This window comes from Balaenoptera ricei, chromosome 2 (assembly GCF_028023285.1).
Source record: "Balaenoptera ricei isolate mBalRic1 chromosome 2, mBalRic1.hap2, whole genome shotgun sequence".
Lineage (NCBI taxonomy): Eukaryota > Metazoa > Chordata > Mammalia > Artiodactyla > Balaenopteridae > Balaenoptera > Balaenoptera ricei.
Genome location: NC_082640.1, coordinates 56,498,745 through 56,523,455, shown reverse-complemented (window position 1 = coordinate 56,523,455; position 24,711 = coordinate 56,498,745). Strand labels below are relative to the sequence as shown.

Here is a 24,711-nt window from a genome sequence, read left to right as displayed (position 1 = left end):
ATTTCCGCTGTGGGGTTCCAACCTGTGTCATGGTTGCTGAAGCCCAACACTTCCCATTGAGGGCATTCCCACGGGGTCATGGAAAGTGATTTGGTCTAGTTGGCGAGATGAGGCACTTGGGCCAAAGTCCGTTAACCCCTTGAGAAGTGCCAGGCTGCATCTTGCCTGTCGGCAACTGCAGGTCGGTGTCAGCCTGCCTATGGGAGGTTACCTTGCTTCCGGGAGCACTGGGAGTGACCCCAAGGGCACATCAGATGTGGTGGTAGGTGGCAGGATCTCCAGGTCCACATAGGTGTGACACCCACGGCCGGGAGGGAGGTCTCGTCCAGTCTTTGTGCTTTGGTCAGAAGGCGTGGCTGTGGGAGAGCGGGAGTCTGTGGCCTATTTTGACAGCCTGGGGTTCAAAGTTCGCATGCGGCCTCATGAAGCTGACAGGGGTCTTTCTCCTTTCAGTTGGGGGTCCAACCAGGGTGCTGTGTATAAACTATGACGTTTACTGTTAGAGGCGTCTGCAGAGGGCCACAGGGACACCCAGAGACCAAGACGCGTGTTTAGCGGCACACATAGGTATCCACAAACGCATCCTCGTGCACAGTCACAGTCACACTCACCCACACGTGTGAATACACATATACAGCGTCTCACACACCGAGCAATGTACGTGCGTAACTTCCTTCAGTCATGCTGTGAGACACACAGTCAGTTTTCGGTAAGGGATAGTGGTACTTGGGAAGCAGGTTCCAGGCTCACGCCCAGGTTAAGTGTTCCCAAAAATCATGTTCTCTGAGGACCCTTGTGCAATTCAGAAACCTGCCTGACTTCTGTCCACTTCTCAGGTGCAGTTGCAGAGTAAGGCCTGCTGTCGGCAAAGAGAAGAAGACCTTCGCGTTGTCTGATGACTGGATGTGCTAAGGAGAACTGGACAAAGTGGGGCGGGTGCACGTTGCCGAGCAAGGCTGTGGATAGCTCAGGATGGTAGGCATTCACCCATACTAAGATGTGGCATTGGATATTAGGATTTCCACAGATGGGCCCAATGGTTGCAAGAGTGGATTGATTGTTGGTCTTGCTGAGTGGCGTGAGGACTGTGGATTCCCCAGGCAGTTGGAGTACTTCCAGGTCATGGCTCCTCTGCAGAGACCCATGGCCTTCCCTTTTGTGTTCTGCAGCGTCCCAGCATGTGCTTGGATCGATGATGACACCCTTGTATGCATTCCTTGGAAAATCTGAACAAAATGAGTGAGAACGCTCTACCGTCTCCTCATCGAAACTGAGGTCCAGCACGTTTCCTGTCTCGGGAGTATGGGACAGTTAGGAGTGAGGGCCAACGTCCCCTGCTGACAGGCATGCAAACCCCACTAAGGGCTCCAGCATTGGAGGGGCTCCTGTCTGAGGGTCGACCATGTCTGCCCATAAGCTGGGTCATCTATGAATCCCCGGTCCCTGCTAAAAGGCCGTTGAGGGAATGCAAGAGGGCAGGCTTTCCTGCTAGTCTTCAGGGTCGGAGTGTGTTCTGGTAGAGACCCAGTAAGCTTGCAGCTTGGAGAGGTGATTTTTGGACAGGATCACACTTTGTGCATGCCGCTTCCGAGGTTGATTATGGAAGCCAACATGAGCAAGCTTCCCTGGTTGGAGCCTGGAGCCTCAGGCCAGGCCTGTGGCCCTCTCTGTTGTTGTGTTTCGTGCAGTGAGGTTCTTGACTGCCCCGCGTGGCTGGAGCCGTGGGCGGGCATGGGCTGGAGTTGGGCGATGGCGGAAGGGGGCTGATGGTTTAGGCCTCAGTGCTGCCCCTGTCAGCTCCTCTGCTGAAGTTGCCGGCACACTGTTGGCGCTAAGTGGATCTTCGTGGAGTGGGGTGTGGATCGAGTGAAGCATTTCAGCCTGGGTGGTGGCTGCTGGCCTGGAGAGAAAGGTAAGGTATCATGAGGAAAGGTCCTGTGTGATGTCGTGGGATGGGTTGTCATCATTGGGTTGCAGGCGCTGGCCTCGGCTTCCCAAGAATGTGTCTTGTTCGTGATGGGCTGGCCTAAGCTGCCTATGGAGCGGATGGCTTTGGCAGTTCAAGTGGGTGAGTTGAGGTAGGTAAGCTGTGTAGAGCTGCGATCCCATTGCCCGAGGAATGACACCCAAAGGGTGTCTTGCGGGAAGTAGAGAAGATCGACATGGTGAGGCGTCTGTGCCGGCCTCCTTGCAGGTAGTTGAGTTATGCGAACATCCCCTTTGGCCGCTTTGTTCCCTTGTTTGGCAATGTGTAAAGCGAAAGTGTTTCTCCCGTGGGGGAATGACGTGACCGGCCGGTGTAGCACGCAGGCCTTTCGAACAGCCAGAGGTTTATCTGGAGCAGTCCATTGGTGGGGCAGAGATGGGGGCCCCATTGCCATGCCTGCTGTGCTGCCGTGGCCAGCCACTGTTCCCTTTCAGGCTTCCAAGTTCCCTCGCATGGCAGAGGTCTTCCATTGAAAGTTTGTCTGTGGTCCTCGGGGACCATGCCTTTGATCACTGTGAGTTACTCGGTAGTGTCACTGTGGCAGTGGAGAATTTCCAGGATGCATGGTGTGGGATCAGCATCAACGAAGGAGACAGGCTTGCGGTCTGTCTTCCCTGGTGTTCAGTGTTCCCGTGTTCTGAAGATGTTTGTGGTTTCCAGTAGGGTCGTGTCGCCCTGTGGGCTGGAGGAGGGCATGTAGGACGAGGCTTTCAAGGGTTTGAGCGTTTCCTTAGGGGTCAGGGCCGCGAACATTCAAGATGGGAGCTGCCTGAGACGTGGCTGGGAATGTGGACTAGTTTCCGCCGTGGGGATCTGACATGGGTCATGGTGGCTGAAGCCCACCACTTCCTGTGGTGGGCATTCCCACGGGTCAATGGAAAGTGATTAGGCCTAGTTGGCGAGAAGTGGCACGTGGGCCCACGTTCGTTAGCCCCTTGAGTGTTTTCAGACTGCATCTTGGCAGCAGACAGCTGCCGGTCGGTGTCGGCCCGACCATGGGAGTTCCCTTGCTTCCGGAAGTGCTGCGAGTGACCCCAAATGCCCATCAGATATACTGGTAGCTGACAGAGTCTCGAGGTGCATGTCGATGTCACAGCCAAGGCCCGGAGGCAGGTCTCGTCGAGGCTTTGTGTTTTGGTCAGAAGGCGTGGCTGTAGGAGAGCGGGAGTCCGTGGACTATTTCAACAGCCCCTGGGGGTCAAAGTGTGCCTGCGGCCTCTTAAAGCTGACAGGGTTTTTTCTCCTTTTAGTTAGGGGTCTAACCACGGTGCTGTGTATAAACTGTTTCTTTTATTGTTGGACTCCTCTTCACAGGGCCATAGGGACACACAGAGACCAAGACGCGTATGCAGCGGCACACAGAGAAACCCACAAGCACGTCCGCATGCGTAGTCACAGTCACACATGCGCACACGCGTGAACACACACATACAGCCTCTCAGACACCGGCCAACATATGTGCCTAACTTCCTGCAGTCGTACTATCAGACATGCAGTCAATTCTCGGTAAGGGTTAGAGGTCCTTGGGAAGCAGTTTCAGAGCTCAAGGCCAGGTAACTGTTTTTATGGATCATGTCCTGTGAGGACACCGGTCCACTTATGAAGCCTCGGTGATTTCTGTCCACTTCTCAGGTGCAGTTGCTGGGAAAGGCTGGCCGTCGGCACAAACAAGAAGACCTTCGTGTGCTCTGATGACTGGAGGTGCTAAGAAGAACTGGAAAAAGTGAGGCGGGCCCGTGTCCCCGAGCGTGGTCGTGGATAACTCAGGATGGTAGGTATTCAAGCACCCCAAGATGTGCCGTTAGATATTAGGTTTTCCTCAGACGGGCCCAATGGCTGCAAGAGTGGATTGATTGTTCCCCTTGCTGAGTGGCCTGAGGGCTGTGGATTCTCCAGGCTTTTGGGGTAGCCCAGGCTCATGGCTCCTGTACAGTGTCCCGTGCAGACCCCGGTTGTGTTCTGCAGCGTCCCAGCATGTGCTTGGATTGATGATGACACCCTTGCATGCATTCCTTGGAAAATCTGAGCCAAATAAGTGAGAACACTCTACCGTCTCGTCATCGAAACTGAGGTTCAGCACGTTTCCTCTCTCAGGGGGAGAGGACAGTTAGGAATGAGGGCCAGCGTCTTCCGCTGACATGCATGCAAACACCACCAAGGACTCCAGTATTGGAGGGGCTCCTGTCTGAGGGTTGACCGTGTCTGCACATAAGCTGTGTTATCTGTGAATCCCGGGTCCCTGCTGAATGGCTGTTGAGGGAATGCGAGTGGGCAGGCTCTCCTGCTGGTCTTAAGAGTCAGAGTGTGTGCTGGTCTAGGCCCAGTTAGCTTGCAGTTGGGAGGTGAGTTTTGGCCAGGATCACGCTTCGTGCATGCCATTTTGGGGGTTGATTCTGGAAGCCAAAATGAGCAAGCGTCCCTGGTTGGTGCCTGGAACCTCAGGCCAGGCCTGTGGCCCTCCCTGTTCTTGCGTTTTTCACGGTGAGCTTCTTGAGTGCCTAGTGAGGCTGGAGCAATGGGCGGGGGTGAGCTCGGTTGGGCATCGGCGGAAAGGGGCTGATGGATTAGGCCTCGCTGCTGCCCTTGTTTGCTTCTCTACTTTAACTCCCGGCACAGTGTTGATGCCAAGTGGGTCATCGTGGAGTGGGGAGAGGAATGAGTGCTGAATTTAAACCTGCGTGGATCACTGATGGCCCGTACAGGAAGGGAAGGGAAGATGAGGACATGTCCTTTGTGATGTCGTGGAATAGGCTATCATAATTGTGTTGCAGGTGCTGGCCTCGGCTTCCCAAGGATGTGTCATGTTCGTGATGGGCTGGCATCAGCTGCCTATGGACGGGATGGCTTTGGCAGTTCAAGTGGATGAGGTGAGGTAGGTAAACTGTGTAGAGTTGGAATCCCATTGCCATGGGAAAGACACCCAAAGGGTGTCTTGCCAGACGTAAAGAGGATTGACATGGTGACGCGTCTCTGCTGGCCTCCTTGGAGGATGTTTAGTTATGCGAACATCCCCTTTGGCCTAATCGTTCCGTTGTTTGGGAATGTGCAAAGCGAAAGTGCTTCTCCCGGGGGGGCATGACTCGGCTTGCGAACAGCCAGAGGTTTACCTGGAGCAGTCCGTTGTGGGGACAGAGGTGGGGGCACTGTTGCGACGCCAGGCGCACTGTTGTGGACAGCCACTGTGCCCTTTCAAGTTTCCAGGTCCCCTCGTGTGGCAAAGGTTTTCCGTTGAAAGTCTGTCTGTGGTCGTCGGGGACAGTGCCTTTGATCACTGTGAGTGCCTCGGTAGTGTCGCCGTGGCAGTGGAGGAATTGCCAGGATGCGTGGGGTGGGGTGGGCATCATCAAAGCAGACAGGCTTGCGGTGTGTCTTCCCTGCTGTTCAGTGTCTCCGTGTTCACATGATGTCTGTGGCTTCAAGTAGAGTCGAGTCGCCCTGCAGGCAGGAGGAGGGCACTTAGGACGAGGCTGTGTAGCGTTTGAGCGTTTCCTCAGTGGTCAGGGCCGCAAAGCCTACCAGTTGGAAGCTTGCCTATACGTGGCCAGGAAGGTGGCCTAATTTCCGCTGTGGGGTTCCAACCTGTGTCATGGTTGCTGAAGCCCAACACTTCCCATTGAGGGCATTCCCACGGGGTCATGGAAAGTGATTTGGTCTAGTTGGCGAGATGAGGCACTTGGGCCGAAGTCCGTTAACCCCTTGAGAAGTGCCAGGCTGCATCTTGCCTGTCGGCAACTGCAGGTCGGTGTCAGCCTGCCTATGGGAGGTTACCTTGCTTCCGGGAGCACTGGGAGTGACCCCAAGGGCACATCAGATGTGGTGGTAGGTGGCAGGATCTCCAGGTCCACATAGGTGTGACACCCACGGCCGGGAGGGAGGTCTCGTCCAGTCTTTGTGCTTTGGTCAGAAGGCGTGGCTGTGGGAGAGCGGGAGTCTGTGGCCTATTTTGACAGCCTGGGGTTCAAAGTTCGCATGCGGCCTCATGAAGCTGACAGGGGTCTTTCTCCTTTCAGTTGGGGGTCCAACCAGGGTGCTGTGTATAAACTATGACGTTTACTGTTAGAGGCGTCTGCAGAGGGCCACAGGGACACCCAGAGACCAAGACGCGTGTTTAGCGGCACACATAGGTATCCACAAACGCATCCTCGTGCACAGTCACAGTCACACTCGCCCACACGTGTGAATACACATATACAGCGTCTCACACACCGAGCAATGTACGTGCGTAACTTCCTTCAGTCGTGCTGTGAGACACACAGTCAGTTTTCGGTAAGGGATAGTGGTACTTGGGAAGCAGGTTCCAGGCTCACGCCCAGGTTAAGTGTTCCCAAAAATCATGTTCTCTGAGGACCCTTGTGCAATTCAGAAACCTGCCTGACTTCTGTCCACTTCTCAGGTGCAGTTGCAGAGTAAGGCTGGCTGTCGGCAAAGAGAAGAAGACCTTCGCGTTGTCTGATGACTGGATGTGCTAAGGAGAACTGGACAAAGTGGGGCGGGTGCACGTTGCCGAAGAAGGCTGTGGATAGCTCAGGACGGTAGGCATTCACCCATACTAAGATGTGCCATTGGATATTAGGATTTCCACAGATGGGCCCAATGGTTGCAAGCGTGGATTGATTGTTGGTCTTGCTGAGTGGCCTGAGGACTGTGGATTCCCCAGGCAGTTGGAGTACTTCCAGGCCATGGCTCCTCTGCAGAGACCCACGGCCTTCCCTTTTGTGTTCTGCAGCGTCCCAGCATGTGCTTGGATCGATGATGACACCCTTGTATGCATTCCTTGGAAAATCTGAACAAAATGAGTGAGAACGCTCTACCGTCTCCTCATCGAAACTGAGGTCCAGCACGTTTCCTGTCTCGGGAGTATGGGACAGTTAGGAGTGAGGGCCAACGTCCCCTGCTGACAGGCATGCAAACCCCACTAAGGGCTCCAGCATTGGAGGGGCTCCTGTCTGAGGGTCGACCATGTCTGCCCATAAGCTGGGTCATCTATGAATCCCCGGTCCCTGCTAAAAGGCCGTTGAGGGAATGCAAGAGGGCAGGCTTTCCTGCTAGTCTTCAGGGTCGGAGTGTGTTCTGGTATAGACCCAGTAAGCTTGCAGCTTGGAGAGGTGATTTTTGGACAGGATCACACTTTGTGCATGCCGCTTCCGAGGTTGATTATGGAAGCCAACATGAGCAAGCTTCCCTGGTTGGAGCCTGGAGCCTCAGGCCAGGCCTGTGGCCCTCTCTGTTGTTGTGTTTCGTGCAGTGAGGTTCTTGACTGCCCCGCGTGGCTGGAGCCGTGGGCGGGCATGGGCTGGAGTTGGGCGATGGCGGAAGGGGGCTGATGGTTTAGGCCTCAGTGCTGCCCCTGTCAGCTCCTCTGCTGAAGTTGCCGGCACACTGTTGGCGCTAAGTGGATCTTCGTGGAGTGGGGTGTGGATCGAGTGAAGCATTTCAGCCTGGGTGGTGGCTGCTGGCCTGGAGAGAAAGGTAAGGTATCATGAGGAAAGGTCCTGTGTGATGTCGTGGGATGGGTTGTCATCATTGGGTTGCAGGCGCTGGCCTCGGCTTCCCAAGAATGTGTCTTGTTCGTGATGGGCTGGCCTAAGCTGCCTATGGAGCGGATGGCTTTGGCAGTTCAAGTGGGTGAGTTGAGGTAGGTAAGCTGTGTAGAGCTGCGATCCCATTGCCCGAGGAATGACACCCAAAGGGTGTCTTGCGGGAAGTAGAGAAGATCGACATGGTGAGGCGTCTGTGCCGGCCTCCTTGCAGGTAGTTGAGTTATGCGAACATCCCCTTTGGCCGCTTTGTTCCCTTGTTTGGCAATGTGTAAAGCGAAAGTGTTTCTCCCGTGGGGGAATGACGTGACCGGCCGGTGTAGCACGCAGGCCTTTCGAACAGCCAGAGGTTTATCTGGAGCAGTCCATTGGTGGGGCAGAGATGGGGGCCCCATTGCCATGCCTGCTGTGCTGCCGTGGCCAGCCACTGTTCCCTTTCAGGCTTCCAAGTTCCCTCGCATGGCAGAGGTCTTCCATTGAAAGTTTGTCTGTGGTCCTCGGGGACCATGCCTTTGATCACTGTGAGTTACTCGGTAGTGTCACTGTGGCAGTGGAGAATTTCCAGGATGCATGGTGTGGGATCAGCATCAACGAAGGAGACAGGCTTGCGGTCTGTCTTCCCTGGTGTTCAGTGTTCCCGTGTTCTGAAGATGTTTGTGGTTTCCAGTAGGGTCGTGTCGCCCTGTGGGCTGGAGGAGGGCATGTAGGACGAGGCTTTCAAGGGTTTGAGCGTTTCCTTAGGGGTCAGGGCCGCGAACATTCAAGATGGGAGCTGCCTGAGACGTGGCTGGGAATGTGGACTAGTTTCCGCCGTGGGGATCTGACATGGGTCATGGTGGCTGAAGCCCACCACTTCCTGTGGTGGGCATTCCCACGGGTCAATGGAAAGTGATTAGGCCTAGTTGGCGAGAAGTGGCACGTGGGCCCACGTTCGTTAGCCCCTTGAGTGTTTTCAGACTGCATCTTGGCAGCAGACAGCTGCCGGTCGGTGTCGGCCCGACCATGGGAGTTCCCTTGCTTCCGGAAGTGCTGCGAGTGACCCCAAATGCCCATCAGATATACTGGTAGCTGACAGAGTCTCGAGGTGCATGTCGATGTCACAGCCAAGGCCCGGAGGCAGGTCTCGTCGAGGCTTTGTGTTTTGGTCAGAAGGCGTGGCTGTAGGAGAGCGGGAGTCCGTGGACTATTTCAACAGCCCCTGGGGGTCAAAGTGTGCCTGCGGCCTCTTAAAGCTGACAGGGTTTTTTCTCCTTTTAGTTAGGGGTCTAACCACGGTGCTGTGTATAAACTGTTTCTTTTATTGTTGGACTCCTCTTCACAGGGCCATAGGGACACACAGAGACCAAGACGCGTATGCAGCGGCACACAGAGAAACCCACAAGCACGTCCGCATGCGTAGTCACAGTCACACATGCGCACACGCGTGAACACACACATACAGCCTCTCAGACACCGGCCAACATATGTGCCTAACTTCCTGCAGTCGTACTATCAGACATGCAGTCAATTCTCGGTAAGGGTTAGAGGTCCTTGGGAAGCAGTTTCAGAGCTCAAGGCCAGGTAAATGTTTTTATGGATCATGTCCTGTGAGGACACCGGTCCACTTATGAAGCCTCGGTGATTTCTGTCCACTTCTCAGGTGCAGTTGCTGGGAAAGGCTGGCCGTCGACACAAACAAGACCTTCGTGTGCTCTGATGACTGGAGGTGCTAAGAAGAACTGGCAAAAGTGAGGCGGGCCCATGTCCCCGAGCGTGGTCGTGGATAACTCAGGATGGTAGGTATTCAAGCACCCCAAGATGTGCCGTTAGATATTAGGTTTTCCTCAGACGGGCCCAATGGCTGCAAGAGTGGATTGATTGTTCCCCTTGCTGAGTGGCCTGAGGGCTGTGGATTCTCCAGGCTTTTGGGGTAGCCCAGGCTCATGGGTCCTGTACAGTGTCCCGCGCAGACCCCGGTTGTGTTCTGCAGCGTCCCAGCATGTGCTTGGATTGATGATGACACCCTTGCATGCATTCCTTGGAAAATCTGAGCCAAATAAGTGAGAACACTCTACCGTCTCGTCATCGAAACTGAGGTTCAGCACGTTTCCTCTCTCAGGGGGAGAGGACAGTTAGGAATGAGGGCCAGCGTCTTCCGCTGACATGCATGCAAACACCACCAAGGACTCCAGTATTGGAGGGGCTCCTGTCTGAGGGTTGACCGTGTCTGCACATAAGCTGTGTTATCTGTGAATCCCGGGTCCCTGCTGAATGGCTGTTGAGGGAATGCGAGGGGGCAGGCTCTCCTGCTGGTCTTAAGAGTCAGAGTGTGTGCTGGTCTAGGCCCAGTTAGCTTGCAGTTGGGAGGTGAGTTTTGGCCAGGATCACGCTTCGTGCATGCCATTTTGGGGGTTGATTCTGGAAGCCAAAATGAGCAAGCGTCCCTGGTTGGTGCCTGGAACCTCAGGCCAGGCCTGTGGCCCTCCCTGTTCTTGCGTTTTTCACGGTGAGCTTCTTGAGTGCCTAGTGAGGCTGGAGCAATGGGCGGGGGTGAGCTCGGTTGGGCATCGGCGGAAAGGGGCTGATGGATTAGGCCTCGCTGCTGCCCTTGTTTGCTTCTCTACTTTAACTCCCGGCACAGTGTTGATGCCAAGTGGGTCATCGTGGAGTGGGGAGAGGAATGAGTGCTGAATTTAAACCTGCGTGGATCACTGATGGCCCGTACAGGAAGGGAAGGGAAGATGAGGACATGTCCTTTGTGATGTCGTGGAATAGGCTATCATAATTGGGTTGCAGGTGCTAGCCTCGGCTTCCCAAGGATGTGTCATGTTCGTGATGGGCTGGCATCAGCTGCCTATGGACGGGATGGCTTTGGCAGTTCAAGTGGATGAGGTGAGGTAGGTAACCTGTGTAGAGTTGGAATCCCATTGCCATGGGAAAGACACCCAAAGGGTGTCTTGCGAGACGTAAAGAGGATTGACATGGTGACGCGTCTCTGCTGGCCTCCTTGGAGGATGTTTAGTTATGCGAACATCCCCTTTGGCCTAATCGTTCCGTTGTTTGGGAATGTGCAAAGCGAAAGTGCTTCTCCCGGGGGGGCATGACTCGGCTTGCGAACAGCCAGAGGTTTACCTGGAGCAGTCCGTTGTGGGGACAGAGGTGGGGGCACTGTTGCGACGCCAGGCGCACTGTCGTGGACAGCCACTGTGCCCTTTCAAGTTTCCAGGTCCCCTCGTGTGGCAAAGGTTTTCCGTTGAAAGTCTGTCTGTGGTCGTCGGGGACAGTGCCTTTGATCACTGTGAGTGCCTCGGTAGTGTCGCCGTGGCAGTGGAGGAATTGCCAGGATGCGTGGGGTGGGGTGGGCATCATCAAAGCAGACAGGCTTGCGGTGTGTCTTCCCTGCTGTTCAGTGTCTCCGTGTTCACATGATGTCTGTGGCTTCAAGTAGAGTCGAGTCGCCCTGCAGGCAGGAGGAGGGCACTTAGGACGAGGCTGTGTAGCGTTTGAGCGTTTCCTCAGTGGTCAGGGCCGCAAAGCCTACCAGTTGGAAGCTTGCCTATACGTGGCCAGGAAGGTGGCCTAATTTCCGCTGTGGGGTTCCAACCTGTGTCATGGTTGCTGAAGCCCAACACTTCCCATTGAGGGCATTCCCACGGGGTCATGGAAAGTGATTTGGTCTAGTTGGCGAGATGAGGCACTTGGGCTGAAGTCCGTTAACCCCTTGAGAAGTGCCAGGCTGCATCTTGCCTGTCGGCAACTGCAGGTCGGTGTCAGCCTGCCTATGGGAGGTTACCTTGCTTCCGGGAGCACTGGGAGTGACCCCAAGGGCACATCAGATGTGGTGGTAGGTGGCAGGATCTCCAGGTCCACATAGGTGTGACACCCACGGCCGGGAGGGAGGTCTCGTCCAGTCTTTGTGCTTTGGTCAGAAGGCGTGGCTGTGGGAGAGCGGGAGTCTGTGGCCTATTTTGACAGCCTGGGGTTCAAAGTTCGCATGCGGCCTCATGAAGCTGACAGGGGTCTTTCTCCTTTCAGTTGGGGGTCCAACCAGGGTGCTGTGTATAAAGTATGACGTTTACTGTTAGAGGCGTCTGCAGAGGGCCACAGGGACACCCAGAGACCAAGACGCGTGTTTAGCGGCACACATAGGTATCCACAAACGCATCCTCGTGCACAGTCACAGTCACACTCACCCACACGTGTGAATACACATATACAGCGTCTCACACACTGAGCAATGTACGTGCGTAACTTCCTTCAGTCGTGCTGTGAGACACACAGTCAGTTTTCGGTAAGGGATAGTGGTACTTGGGAAGCAGGTTCCAGGCTCACGCCCAGGTTAAGTGTTCCCAAAAATCATGTTCTCTGAGGACCCTTGTGCAATTCAGAAACCTGCCTGACTTCTGTCCACTTCTCAGGTGCAGTTGCAGAGTAAGGCCTGCTGTCGGCAAAGAGAAGAAGACCTTCGCGTTGTCTGATGACTGGATGTGCTAAGGAGAACTGGACAAAGTGGGGCGGGTGCACGTTGCCGAGCAAGGCTGTGGATAGCTCAGGATGGTAGGCATTCACCCATACTAAGATGTGGCATTGGATATTAGGATTTCCACAGATGGGCCCAATGGTTGCAAGAGTGGATTGATTGTTGGTCTTGCTGAGTGGCGTGAGGACTGTGGATTCCCCAGGCAGTTGGAGTACTTCCAGGTCATGGCTCCTCTGCAGAGACCCATGGCCTTCCCTTTTGTGTTCTGCAGCGTCCCAGCATGTGCTTGGATCGATGATGACACCCTTGTATGCATTCCTTGGAAAATCTGAACAAAATGAGTGAGAACGCTCTACCGTCTCCTCATCGAAACTGAGGTCCAGCACGTTTCCTGTCTCGGGAGTATGGGACAGTTAGGAGTGAGGGCCAACGTCCCCTGCTGACAGGCATGCAAACCCCACTAAGGGCTCCAGCATTGGAGGGGCTCCTGTCTGAGGGTCGACCATGTCTGCCCATAAGCTGGGTCATCTATGAATCCCCGGTCCCTGCTAAAAGGCCGTTGAGGGAATGCAAGAGGGCAGGCTTTCCTGCTAGTCTTCAGGGTCGGAGTGTGTTCTGGTAGAGACCCAGTAAGCTTGCAGCTTGGAGAGGTGATTTTTGGACAGGATCACACTTTGTGCATGCCGCTTCCGAGGTTGATTATGGAAGCCAACATGAGCAAGCTTCCCTGGTTGGAGCCTGGAGCCTCAGGCCAGGCCTGTGGCCCTCTCTGTTGTTGTGTTTCGTGCAGTGAGGTTCTTGACTGCCCCGCGTGGCTGGAGCCGTGGGCGGGCATGGGCTGGAGTTGGGCGATGGCGGAAGGGGGCTGATGGTTTAGGCCTCAGTGCTGCCCCTGTCAGCTCCTCTGCTGAAGTTGCCGGCACACTGTTGGCGCTAAGTGGATCTTCGTGGAGTGGGGTGTGGATCGAGTGAAGCATTTCAGCCTGGGTGGTGGCTGCTGGCCTGGAGAGAAAGGTAAGGTATCATGAGGAAAGGTCCTGTGTGATGTCGTGGGATGGGTTGTCATCATTGGGTTGCAGGCGCTGGCCTCGGCTTCCCAAGAATGTGTCTTGTTCGTGATGGGCTGGCCTAAGCTGCCTATGGAGCGGATGGCTTTGGCAGTTCAAGTGGGTGAGTTGAGGTAGGTAAGCTGTGTAGAGCTGCGATCCCATTGCCCGAGGAATGACACCCAAAGGGTGTCTTGCGGGAAGTAGAGAAGATCGACATGGTGAGGCGTCTGTGCCGGCCTCCTTGCAGGTAGTTGAGTTATGCGAACATCCCCTTTGGCCGCTTTGTTCCCTTGTTTGGCAATGTGTAAAGCGAAAGTGTTTCTCCCGTGGGGGAATGACGTGACCGGCCGGTGTAGCACGCAGGCCTTTCGAACAGCCAGAGGTTTATCTGGAGCAGTCCATTGGTGGGGCAGAGATGGGGGCCCCATTGCCATGCCTGCTGTGCTGCCGTGGCCAGCCACTGTTCCCTTTCAGGCTTCCAAGTTCCCTCGCATGGCAGAGGTCTTCCATTGAAAGTTTGTCTGTGGTCCTCGGGGACCATGCCTTTGATCACTGTGAGTTACTCGGTAGTGTCACTGTGGCAGTGGAGAATTTCCAGGATGCATGGTGTGGGATCAGCATCAACGAAGGAGACAGGCTTGCGGTCTGTCTTCCCTGGTGTTCAGTGTTCCCGTGTTCTGAAGATGTTTGTGGTTTCCAGTAGGGTCGTGTCGCCCTGTGGGCTGGAGGAGGGCATGTAGGACGAGGCTTTCAAGGGTTTGAGCGTTTCCTTAGGGGTCAGGGCCGCGAACATTCAAGATGGGAGCTGCCTGAGACGTGGCTGGGAATGTGGACTAGTTTCCGCCGTGGGGATCTGACATGGGTCATGGTGGCTGAAGCCCACCACTTCCTGTGGTGGGCATTCCCACGGGTCAATGGAAAGTGATTAGGCCTAGTTGGCGAGAAGTGGCACGTGGGCCCACGTTCGTTAGCCCCTTGAGTGTTTTCAGACTGCATCTTGGCAGCAGACAGCTGCCGGTCGGTGTCGGCCCGACCATGGGAGTTCCCTTGCTTCCGGAAGTGCTGCGAGTGACCCCAAATGCCCATCAGATATACTGGTAGCTGACAGAGTCTCGAGGTGCATGTCGATGTCACAGCCAAGGCCCGGAGGCAGGTCTCGTCGAGGCTTTGTGTTTTGGTCAGAAGGCGTGGCTGTAGGAGAGCGGGAGTCCGTGGACTATTTCAACAGCCCCTGGGGGTCAAAGTGTGCCTGCGGCCTCTTAAAGCTGACAGGGTTTTTTCTCCTTTTAGTTAGGGGTCTAACCACGGTGCTGTGTATAAACTGTTTCTTTTATTGTTGGACTCCTCTTCACAGGGCCATAGGGACACACAGAGACCAAGACGCGTATGCAGCGGCACACAGAGAAACCCACAAGCACGTCCGCATGCGTAGTCACAGTCACACATGCGCACACGCGTGAACACACACATACAGCCTCTCAGACACCGGCCAACATATGTGCCTATCTTCCTGCAGTCGTACTATCAGACATGCAGTCAATTCTCGGTAAGGGTTAGAGGTCCTTGGGAAGCAGTTTCAGAGCTCAAGGCCAGGTAAATGTTTTTATGGATCATGTCCTGTGAGGACACCGGTCCACTTATGAAGCCTCGGTGATTTCTGTCCACTTCTCAGGTGCAGTTGCTGGGAAAGGCTGGCCGTCGACACAAACAAGACCTTCGTGTGCTCTGATGACTGGAGGTGCTAAGAAGAACTGGAAAAAGTGAGGCGGGCCCATGTCCCCGAGCGTGGTCGTGGATAACTCAGGATGGTAGGTATTCAAGCACCCCAAGATGTGCCGTTAGATATTAGGTTTTCCTCAGACGGGCCCAATGGCTGCAAGAGTGGATTGATTGTTCCCCTTGCTGAGTGGCCTGAGGGCTGTGGATTCTCCAGGCTTTTGGGGTAGCCCAGGCTCATGGCTCCTGTACAGTGTCCCGCGCAGACCCCGGTTGTGTTCTGCAGCGTCCCAGCATGTGCTTGGATTGATGATGACACCCTTGCATGCATTCCTTGGAAAATCTGAGCCAAATAAGTGAGAACACTCTACCGTCTCGTCATCGAAACTGAGGTTCAGCACGTTTCCTCTCTCAGGGGGAGAGGACAGTTAGGAATGAGGGCCAGCGTCTTCCGCTGACATGCATGCAAACACCACCAAGGACTCCAGTATTGGAGGGGCTCCTGTCTGAGGGTTGACCGTGTCTGCACATAAGCTGTGTTATCTGTGAATCCCGGGTCCCTGCTGAATGGCTGTTGAGGGAATGCGAGGGGGCAGGCTCTCCTGCTGGTCTTAAGAGTCAGAGTGTGTGCTGGTCTAGGCCCAGTTAGCTTGCAGTTGGGAGGTGAGTTTTGGCCAGGATCACGCTTCGTGCATGCCATTTTGGGGGTTGATTCTGGAAGCCAAAATGAGCAAGCGTCCCTGGTTGGTGCCTGGAACCTCAGGCCAGCCCTGTGGCCCTCCCTGTTCTTGCGTTTTTCACGGTGAGCTTCTTGAGTGCCTAGTGAGGCTGGAGCAATGGGCGGGGGTGAGCTCGGTTGGGCATCGGCGGAAAGGGGCTGATGGATTAGGCCTCGCTGCTGCCCTTGTTTGCTTCTCTACTTTAACTCCCGGCACAGTGTTGATGCCAAGTGGGTCATCGTGGAGTGGGGAGAGGAATGAGTGCTGAATTTAAACCTGCGTGGATCACTGATGGCCCGTACAGGAAGGGAAGGGAAGATGAGGACATGTCCTTTGTGATGTCGTGGAATAGGCTATCATAATTGGGTTGCAGGTGCTGGCCTCGGCTTCCCAAGGATGTGTCATGTTCGTGATGGGCTGGCATCAGCTGCCTATGGACGGGATGGCTTTGGCAGTTCAAGTGGATGAGGTGAGGTAGGTAACCTGTGTAGAGTTGGAATCCCATTGCCATGGGAATGACACCCAAAGGGTGTCTTGCGAGACGTAAAGAGGATTGACATGGTGACGCGTCTCTGCTGGCCTCCTTGGAGGATGTTTAGTTATGCGAACATCCCCTTTGGCCTAATCGTTCCGTTGTTTGGGAATGTGCAAAGCGAAAGTGCTTCTCCCGGGGGGGCATGACTCGGCTTGCGAACAGCCAGAGGTTTACCTGGAGCAGTCCGTTGTGGGGACAGAGGTGGGGGCACTGTTGCGACGCCAGGCGCACTGTCGTGGACAGCCACTGTGCCCTTTCAAGTTTCCAGGTCCCCTCGTGTGGCAAAGGTTTTCCGTTGAAAGTCTGTCTGTGGTCGTCGGGGACAGTGCCTTTGATCACTGTGAGTGCCTCGGTAGTGTCGCCGTGGCAGTGGAGGAATTGCCAGGATGCGTGGGGTGGGGTGGGCATCATCAAAGCAGACAGGCTTGCGGTGTGTCTTCCCTGCTGTTCAGTGTCTCCGTGTTCACATGATGTCTGTGGCTTCAAGTAGAGTCGAGTCGCCCTGCAGGCAGGAGGAGGGCACTTAGGACGAGGCTGTGTAGCGTTTGAGCGTTTCCTCAGTGGTCAGGGCCGCAAAGCCTACCAGTTGGAAGCTTGCCTATACGTGTCCGGGAAGGTGGCCTAATTTCCGCTGTGGGGTTCCAACCTGTGTCATGGTTGCTGAAGCCCAACACTTCCCATTGAGGGCATTCCCACGGGGTCATGGAAAGTGATTTGGTCTAGTTGGCGAGATGAGGCACTTGGGCCAAAGTCCGTTAACCCCTTGAGAAGTGCCAGGCTGCATCTTGCCTGTCGGCAACTGCAGGTCGGTGTCAGCCTGCCTATGGGAGGTTACCTTGCTTCCGGGAGCACTGGGAGTGACCCCAAGGGCACATCAGATGTGGTGGTAGGTGGCAGGATCTCCAGGTCCACATAGGTGTGACACCCACGGCCGGGAGGGAGGTCTCGTCCAGTCTTTGTGCTTTGGTCAGAAGGCGTGGCTGTGGGAGAGCGGGAGTCTGTGGCCTATTTTGACAGCCTGGGGTTCAAAGTTCGCATGCGGCCTCATGAAGCTGACAGGGGTCTTTCTCCTTTCAGTTGGGGGTCCAACCAGGGTGCTGTGTATAAACTATGACGTTTACTGTTAGAGGCGTCTGCAGAGGGCCACAGGGACACCCAGAGACCAAGACGCGTGTTTAGCGGCACACATAGGTATCCACAAACGCATCCTCGTGCACAGTCACAGTCACACTCACCCACACGTGTGAATACACATATACAGCGTCTCACACACCGAGCAATGTACGTGCGTAACTTCCTTCAGTCATGCTGTGAGACACACAGTCAGTTTTCGGTAAGGGATAGTGGTACTTGGGAAGCAGGTTCCAGGCTCACGCCCAGGTTAAGTGTTCCCAAAAATCATGTTCTCTGAGGACCCTTGTGCAATTCAGAAACCTGCCTGACTTCTGTCCACTTCTCAGGTGCAGTTGCAGAGTAAGGCCTGCTGTCGGCAAAGAGAAGAAGACCTTCGCGTTGTCTGATGACTGGATGTGCTAAGGAGAACTGGACAAAGTGGGGCGGGTGCACGTTGCCGAGCAAGGCTGTGGATAGCTCAGGATGGTAGGCATTCACCCATACTAAGATGTGGCATTGGATATTAGGATTTCCACAGATGGGCCCAATGGTTGCAAGAGTGGATTGATTGTTGGTCTTGCTGAGTGGCGTGAGGACTGTGGATTCCCCAGGCAGTTGGAGTACTTCCAGGTCATGGCTCCTCTGCAGAGACCCATGGCCTTCCCTTTTGTGTTCTGCAGCGTCCCAGCATGTGCTTGGATCGATGATGACACCCTTGTATGCATTCCTTGGAAAATCTGAACAAAATGAGTGAGAACGCTCTACCGTCTCCTCATCGAAACTGAGGTCCAGCACGTTTCCTGTCTCGGGAGTATGGGACAGTTAGGAGTGAGGGCCAACGTCCCCTGCTGACAGGCATGCAAACCCCACTAAGGGCTCCAGCATTGGAGGGGCTCCTGTCTGAGGGTCGACCATGTCTGCCCATAAGCTGGGTCATCTATGAATCCCCGGTCCCTGCTAAAAGGCCGTTGAGGGAATGCAAGAGGGCAGGCTTTCCTGCTAGTCTTCAGGGTCGGAGTGTGTTCTGGTAGAGACCCAGTAAGCTTGCAGCTTGGAGAGGTGATTTTTGGACAGGATCACACTTTGTGCATGCCGCTTCCGAGGTTGATTATGGAAGCCAACATGAGCAAGCTTCCCTGGTTGGAGCCTGGAGCCTCAGGCCAGGCCTGTGGCCCTCTCTGTTGTTGTGTTTCGTGCAGTGAGGTTCTTGACTGCCCCGCGTGGCTGGAGCCGTGGGCGGGCATGGGCTGGAGTTGGGCGATGGCGGAAGGGGGCTGATGGTTTAGGCCTCAGTGCTGCCCCTGTCAGCTCCTCTGCTGAAGTTGCCGGCACACTGTTGGCGCTAAGTGGATCTTCGTGGAGTGGGGTGTGGATCGAGTGAAGCATTTCAGCCTGGGTGGTGGCTGCTGGCCTGGAGAGAAAGGTAAGGTATCATGAGGAAAGGTCCTGTGTGATGTCGTGGGATGGGTTGTCATCATTGGGTTGCAGGCGCTGGCCTCGGCTTCCCAAGAATGTGTCTTGTTCGTGATGGGCTGGCCTAAGCTGCCTATGGAGCGGATGGCTTTGGCAGTTCAAGTGGGTGAGTTGAGGTAGGTAAGCTGTGTAGAGCTGCGATCCCATTGCCCGAGGAATGACACCCAAAGGGTGTCTTGCGGGAAGTAGAGAAGATCGACATGGTGAGGCGTCTGTGCCGGCCTCCTTGCAGGTAGTTGAGTTATGCGAACATCCCCTTTGGCCGCTTTGTTCCCTTGTTTGGCAATGTGTAAAGCGAAAGTGTTTCTCCCGTGGGGGAATGACGTGACCGGCCGGTGTAGCACGCAGGCCTTTCGAACAGCCAGAGGTTTATCTGGAGCAGTCCATTGGTGGGGCAGAGATGGGGGCCCCATTGCCATGCCTGCTGTGCTGCCGTGGCCAGCCACTGTTCCCTTTCAGGCTTCCAAGTTCCCTCGCATGGCAGAGGTCTTCCATTGAAAGTTTGTCTGTGGTCCTCGGGGACCATGCCTTTGATCACTGTGAGTTACTCGGTAGTGTCACTGTGGCAGTGGAGAATTTCCAGGATGCATGGTGTGGGATCAGCATCAACGAAGGAGACAGGCTTGCGGTCTGTCTTCCCTGGTGTTCAGTGTTCCCGTGTTCTGAAGATGTTTGTGGTTTCCAGTAGGGTCGTGTCGCCCTGTGGGCTGGAGGAGGGCATGTAGGACGAGGCTTTCAAGGGTTTGAGCGTTTCCTTAGGGGTCAGGGCCGCGAACATTCAAGATGGGAGCTGCCTGAGACGTGGCTGGGAATGTGGACTAGTTTCCGCCGTGGGGATCTGACATGGGTCATGGTGGCTGAAGCCCACCACTTCCTGTGGTGGGCATTCCCACGGGTCAATGGAAAGTGATTAGGCCTAGTTGGCGAGAAGTGGCACGTGGGCCCACGTTCGTTAGCCCCTTGAGTGTTTTCAGACTGCATCTTGGCAGCAGACAGCTGCCGGTCGGTGTCGGCCCGACCATGGGAGTTCCCTTGCTTCCGGAAGTGCTGCGAGTGACCCCAAATGCCCATCAGATATACTGGTAGCTGACAGAGTCTCGAGGTGCATGTCGATGTCACAGCCAAGGCCCGGAGGCAGGTCTCGTCGAGGCTTTGTGTTTTGGTCAGAAGGCGTGGCTGTAGGAGAGCGGGAGTCCGTGGACTATTTCAACAGCCCCTGGGGGTCAAAGTGTGCCTGCGGCCTCTTAAAGCTGACAGGGTTTTTTCTCCTTTTAGTTAGGGGTCTAACCACGGTGCTGTGTATAAACTGTTTCTTTTATTGTTGGACTCCTCTTCACAGGGCCATAGGGACACACAGAGACCAAGACGCGTATGCAGCGGCACACAGAGAAACCCACAAGCACGTCCGCATGCGTAGTCACAGTCACACATGCGCACACGCGTGAACACACACATACAGCCTCTCAGACACCGGCCAACATATGTGCCTAACTTCCTGCAGTCGTACTATCAGACATGCAGTCAATTCTCGGTAAGGGTTAGAGGTCCTTGGGAAGCAGTTTCAGAGCTCAAGGCCAGGTAACTGTTTTTATGGATCATGTCCTGTGAGGACACCGGTCCACTTATGAAGCCTCGGTGATTTCTGTCCACTTCTCAGGTGCAGTTGCTGGGAAAGGCTGGCCGTCGGCACAAACAAGAAGACCTTCGTGTGCTCTGATGACTGGAGGTGCTAAGAAGAACTGGAAAAAGTGAGGCGGGCCCGTGTCCCCGAGCGTGGTCGTGGATAACTCAGGATGGTAGGTATTCAAGCACCCCAAGATGTGCCGTTAGATATTAGGTTTTCCTCAGACGGGCCCAATGGCTGCAAGAGTGGATTGATTGTTCCCCTTGCTGAGTGGCCTGAGGGCTGTGGATTCTCCAGGCTTTTGGGGTAGCCCAGGCTCATGGCTCCTGTACAGTGTCCCGTGCAGACCCCGGTTGTGTTCTGCAGCGTCCCAGCATGTGCTTGGATTGATGATGACACCCTTGCATGCATTCCTTGGAAAATCTGAGCCAAATAAGTGAGAACACTCTACCGTCTCGTCATCGAAACTGAGGTTCAGCACGTTTCCTCTCTCAGGGGGAGAGGACAGTTAGGAATGAGGGCCAGCGTCTTCCGCTGACATGCATGCAAACACCACCAAGGACTCCAGTATTGGAGGGGCTCCTGTCTGAGGGTTGACCGTGTCTGCACATAAGCTGTGTTATCTGTGAATCCCGGGTCCCTGCTGAATGGCTGTTGAGGGAATGCGAGTGGGCAGGCTCTCCTGCTGGTCTTAAGAGTCAGAGTGTGTGCTGGTCTAGGCCCAGTTAGCTTGCAGTTGGGAGGTGAGTTTTGGCCAGGATCACGCTTCGTGCATGCCATTTTGGGGGTTGATTCTGGAAGCCAAAATGAGCAAGCGTCCCTGGTTGGTGCCTGGAACCTCAGGCCAGGCCTGTGGCCCTCCCTGTTCTTGCGTTTTTCACGGTGAGCTTCTTGAGTGCCTAGTGAGGCTGGAGCAATGGGCGGGGGTGAGCTCGGTTGGGCATCGGCGGAAAGGGGCTGATGGATTAGGCCTCGCTGCTGCCCTTGTTTGCTTCTCTACTTTAACTCCCGGCACAGTGTTGATGCCAAGTGGGTCATCGTGGAGTGGGGAGAGGAATGAGTGCTGAATTTAAACCTGCGTGGATCACTGATGGCCCGTACAGGAAGGGAAGGGAAGATGAGGACATGTCCTTTGTGATGTCGTGGAATAGGCTATCATAATTGGGTTGCAGGTGCTGGCCTCGGCTTCCCAAGGATGTGTCATGTTCGTGATGGGCTGGCATCAGCTGCCTATGGACGGGATGGCTTTGGCAGTTCAAGTGGATGAGGTGAGGTAGGTAACCTGTGTAGAGTTGGAATCCCATTGCCATGGGAATGACACCCAAAGGGTGTCTTGCGAGACGTAAAGAGGATTGACATGGTGACGCGTCTCTGCTGGCCTCCTTGGAGGATGTTTAGTTATGCGAACATCCCCTTTGGCCTAATCGTTCCGTTGTTTGGGAATGTGCAAAGCGAAAGTGCTTCTCCCGGGGGGGCATGACTCGGCTTGCGAACAGCCAGAGGTTTACCTGGAGCAGTCCGTTGTGGGGACAGAGGTGGGGGCACTGTTGCGACGCCAGGCGCACTGTCGTGGACAGCCACTGTGCCCTTTCAAGTTTCCAGGTCCCCTCGTGTGGCAAAGGTTTTCCGTTGAAAGTCTGTCTGTGGTCGTCGGGGACAGTGCCTTTGATCACTGTGAGTGCCTCGGTAGTGTCGCCGTGGCAGTGGAGGAATTGCCAGGATGCGTGGGGTGGGGTGGGCATCATCAAAGCAGACAGGCTTGCGGTGTGTCTTCCCTGCTGTTCAGTGTCTCCGTGTTCACATGATGTCTGTGGCTTCAAGTAGAGTCGAGTCGCCCTGCAGGCAGGAGGAGGGCACTTAGGACGAGGCTGTGTAGCGTTTGAGCGTTTCCTCAGTGGTCAGGGCCGCAAAGCCTACCAGTTGGAAGCTTGCCTATACGTGTCCGGGAAGGTGGCCTAATTTCCGCTGTGGGGTTCCAACCTGTGTCATGGTTGCTGAAGCCCAACACTTCCCATTGAGGGCATTCCCACGGGGTCATGGAAAGTGATTTGGTCTAGTTGGCGAGATGAGGCACTTGGGCCAAAGTCCGTTAACCCCTTGAGAAGTGCCAGGCTGCATCTTGCCTGTCGGCAACTGCAGGTCGGTGTCAGCCTGCCTATGGGAGGTTACCTTGCTTCCGGGAGCACTGGGAGTGACCCCAAGGGCACATCAGATGTGGTGGTAGGTGGCAGGATCTCCAGGTCCACATAGGTGTGACACCCACGGCCGGGAGGGAGGTCTCGTCCAGTCTTTGTGCTTTGGTCAGAAGGCGTGGCTGTGGGAGAGCGGGAGTCTGTGGCCTATTTTGACAGCCTGGGGTTCAAAGTTCGCATGCGGCCTCATGAAGCTGACAGGGGTCTTTCTCCTTTCAGTTGGGGGTCCAACCAGGGTGCTGTGTATAAACTATGACGTTTACTGTTAGAGGCGTCTGCAGAGGGCCACAGGGACACCCAGAGACCAAGACGCGTGTTTAGCGGCACACATAGGTATCCACAAACGCATCCTCGTGCACAGTCACAGTCACACTCACCCACACGTGTGAATACACATATACAGCGTCTCACACACCGAGCAATGTACGTGCGTAACTTCCTTCAGTCATGCTGTGAGACACACAGTCAGTTTTCGGTAAGGGATAGTGGTACTTGGGAAGCAGGTTCCAGGCTCACGCCCAGGTTAAGTGTTCCCAAAAATCATGTTCTCTGAGGACCCTTGTGCAATTCAGAAACCTGCCTGACTTCTGTCCACTTCTCAGGTGCAGTTGCAGAGTAAGGCCTGCTGTCGGCAAAGAGAAGAAGACCTTCGCGTTGTCTGATGACTGGATGTGCTAAGGAGAACTGGACAAAGTGGGGCGGGTGCACGTTGCCGAGCAAGGCTGTGGATAGCTCAGGATGGTAGGCATTCACCCATACTAAGATGTGGCATTGGATATTAGGATTTCCACAGATGGGCCCAATGGTTGCAAGAGTGGATTGATTGTTGGTCTTGCTGAGTGGCGTGAGGACTGTGGATTCCCCAGGCAGTTGGAGTACTTCCAGGTCATGGCTCCTCTGCAGAGACCCATGGCCTTCCCTTTTGTGTTCTGCAGCGTCCCAGCATGTGCTTGGATCGATGATGACACCCTTGTATGCATTCCTTGGAAAATCTGAACAAAATGAGTGAGAACGCTCTACCGTCTCCTCATCGAAACTGAGGTCCAGCACGTTTCCTGTCTCGGGAGTATGGGACAGTTAGGAGTGAGGGCCAACGTCCCCTGCTGACAGGCATGCAAACCCCACTAAGGGCTCCAGCATTGGAGGGGCTCCTGTCTGAGGGTCGACCATGTCTGCCCATAAGCTGGGTCATCTATGAATCCCCGGTCCCTGCTAAAAGGCCGTTGAGGGAATGCAAGAGGGCAGGCTTTCCTGCTAGTCTTCAGGGTCGGAGTGTGTTCTGGTAGAGACCCAGTAAGCTTGCAGCTTGGAGAGGTGATTTTTGGACAGGATCACACTTTGTGCATGCCGCTTCCGAGGTTGATTATGGAAGCCAACATGAGCAAGCTTCCCTGGTTGGAGCCTGGAGCCTCAGGCCAGGCCTGTGGCCCTCTCTGTTGTTGTGTTTCGTGCAGTGAGGTTCTTGACTGCCCCGCGTGGCTGGAGCCGTGGGCGGGCATGGGCTGGAGTTGGGCGATGGCGGAAGGGGGCTGATGGTTTAGGCCTCAGTGCTGCCCCTGTCAGCTCCTCTGCTGAAGTTGCCGGCACACTGTTGGCGCTAAGTGGATCTTCGTGGAGTGGGGTGTGGATCGAGTGAAGCATTTCAGCCTGGGTGGTGGCTGCTGGCCTGGAGAGAAAGGTAAGGTATCATGAGGAAAGGTCCTGTGTGATGTCGTGGGATGGGTTGTCATCATTGGGTTGCAGGCGCTGGCCTCGGCTTCCCAAGAATGTGTCTTGTTCGTGATGGGCTGGCCTAAGCTGCCTATGGAGCGGATGGCTTTGGCAGTTCAAGTGGGTGAGTTGAGGTAGGTAAGCTGTGTAGAGCTGCGATCCCATTGCCCGAGGAATGACACCCAAAGGGTGTCTTGCGGGAAGTAGAGAAGATCGACATGGTGAGGCGTCTGTGCCGGCCTCCTTGCAGGTAGTTGAGTTATGCGAACATCCCCTTTGGCCGCTTTGTTCCCTTGTTTGGCAATGTGTAAAGCGAAAGTGTTTCTCCCGTGGGGGAATGACGTGACCGGCCGGTGTAGCACGCAGGCCTTTCGAACAGCCAGAGGTTTATCTGGAGCAGTCCATTGGTGGGGCAGAGATGGGGGCCCCATTGCCATGCCTGCTGTGCTGCCGTGGCCAGCCACTGTTCCCTTTCAGGCTTCCAAGTTCCCTCGCATGGCAGAGGTCTTCCATTGAAAGTTTGTCTGTGGTCCTCGGGGACCATGCCTTTGATCACTGTGAGTTACTCGGTAGTGTCACTGTGGCAGTGGAGAATTT

At 55.1% G+C, this 24,711-nt stretch overlaps 9 non-coding genes across 9 annotated transcripts; all 9 read left to right on the top strand.

Annotated features, from left to right (window-relative positions):
* Positions 1–1,186: 1,186 nt before the first annotated feature.
* On the top strand, positions 1,187–1,279 carry LOC132361713 (small nucleolar RNA SNORD116). The gene has a single exon (XR_009501983.1). It is a non-coding gene; the product is annotated as a small nucleolar RNA SNORD116 (small nucleolar RNA).
* Positions 1,280–3,969: 2,690 nt separating this feature from the next.
* LOC132361175 (small nucleolar RNA SNORD116) lies at positions 3,970–4,062 on the top strand. The gene has a single exon (XR_009501484.1). It is a non-coding gene; the product is annotated as a small nucleolar RNA SNORD116 (small nucleolar RNA).
* A 2,668-nt stretch (positions 4,063–6,730) lies between these two features.
* LOC132361712 (small nucleolar RNA SNORD116) lies at positions 6,731–6,823 on the top strand. The gene has a single exon (XR_009501982.1). It is a non-coding gene; the product is annotated as a small nucleolar RNA SNORD116 (small nucleolar RNA).
* A 2,687-nt stretch (positions 6,824–9,510) lies between these two features.
* LOC132361173 (small nucleolar RNA SNORD116) lies at positions 9,511–9,603 on the top strand. Its single transcript, XR_009501483.1, has one exon. It is a non-coding gene; the product is annotated as a small nucleolar RNA SNORD116 (small nucleolar RNA).
* Positions 9,604–12,271: 2,668 nt separating this feature from the next.
* On the top strand, positions 12,272–12,364 carry LOC132361711 (small nucleolar RNA SNORD116). The gene has a single exon (XR_009501981.1). It is a non-coding gene; the product is annotated as a small nucleolar RNA SNORD116 (small nucleolar RNA).
* A 2,687-nt stretch (positions 12,365–15,051) lies between these two features.
* Positions 15,052–15,144, top strand: LOC132361172 (small nucleolar RNA SNORD116). Its single transcript, XR_009501482.1, has one exon. It is a non-coding gene; the product is annotated as a small nucleolar RNA SNORD116 (small nucleolar RNA).
* Positions 15,145–17,812: 2,668 nt separating this feature from the next.
* LOC132361710 (small nucleolar RNA SNORD116) lies at positions 17,813–17,905 on the top strand. Its single transcript, XR_009501980.1, has one exon. It is a non-coding gene; the product is annotated as a small nucleolar RNA SNORD116 (small nucleolar RNA).
* Positions 17,906–20,595: 2,690 nt separating this feature from the next.
* On the top strand, positions 20,596–20,688 carry LOC132361171 (small nucleolar RNA SNORD116). The gene has a single exon (XR_009501481.1). It is a non-coding gene; the product is annotated as a small nucleolar RNA SNORD116 (small nucleolar RNA).
* Positions 20,689–23,356: 2,668 nt separating this feature from the next.
* LOC132361709 (small nucleolar RNA SNORD116) lies at positions 23,357–23,449 on the top strand. The gene has a single exon (XR_009501979.1). It is a non-coding gene; the product is annotated as a small nucleolar RNA SNORD116 (small nucleolar RNA).
* Positions 23,450–24,711: the final 1,262 nt, after the last annotated feature.